Here is a 1,089-nt window from a genome sequence, read left to right as displayed (position 1 = left end):
TTCTTCACTATACTTTTTTCATCCAGCTAACTTAATTTAAATCTCTTTTGTCTATTAGCAAATCTCTAATTCATCCAAAAGCCTCTTTCGATAGTCAATTGGAATTGACTCTTGGTTATCAATTCACACAAGAATATGCAAATTCAATAATCAAGGACACAATAAGACCAAAGATTTAATTACTACATAGGTTCATACAAGTCTTTCGATCTCTATACTTACCTATGCTGAAATATCCAAGATCTACCCTATGATTCCCTCTTTCGATAGCAAATTACAAGATTAATTATCATCTAATCAATGGTCAGTTAATTAGAAGCAATAAACTCAGAATAAATTAGATAAACAAAGAGATAATTGCATTAAATTAGCATAGACAAACAAGCATAGTTCAGAAATAGGTTACATCGTTTTCTTAGAATGAAGAAAATTTAGCTCATGCTAGAAATGGAATTCAACATAAACGAATTCACCATAATTGTTCTAAAAAGATTGGAAGAAAATAAACACTGAAAAATCCTCCTTGCAGCCGCAACTCGTCTTCAAAAGCTCAAGGGAACGATTCAACGCTTTTCTCCCATCCGTGCTCGTGTATGATTCCAACGTACGTGCAATAATTGGAATTCCCTCTCCAAAACAGATGATTTGAATCTCTCTAGCTATGTTTTTCTGTCCCAAAAAGTGTTCTTCAGTCAAAAGTCGCGGCCCTAGAGTGAAAAATTCCTTTTATATGGTGTGACAGCGGAAAACCTTAAATCTGTCAAAATACGATGTTCGCTCGAGCGGGGTGACGAGCGCGCATCGAGCGTTCGACTCTGCCTGATTTCGCTCGAGCGTCCTATCGAGCACACGTCGAGCGTTCGACTCTGCCTGATTTCGCTCGAGCAACCAATGTCTCCACTCAAGTGATCTTTGTTTTTCAGCAACCCGCTCAAGTTCCCTATCAAGCGGCAGTCGAGCGTTTGAATCTACCTGAATTCACTCGAGCGGCCAAAAGCCTCCGCTCGAGCGAACTTGTAAAATCTGTAATATGAAATTTTGCAAGTCATCAGATAGAAAGCAACACCTGGCTTGCCATTTACCAACACA

Source organism: Carya illinoinensis, chromosome 7 (assembly GCF_018687715.1).
Source record: "Carya illinoinensis cultivar Pawnee chromosome 7, C.illinoinensisPawnee_v1, whole genome shotgun sequence".
Classification (NCBI taxonomy): domain Eukaryota; kingdom Viridiplantae; phylum Streptophyta; class Magnoliopsida; order Fagales; family Juglandaceae; genus Carya; species Carya illinoinensis.
The sequence above is the reverse complement of the archived record's forward strand: the minus strand, read 5'-3'. Positions refer to the sequence as shown.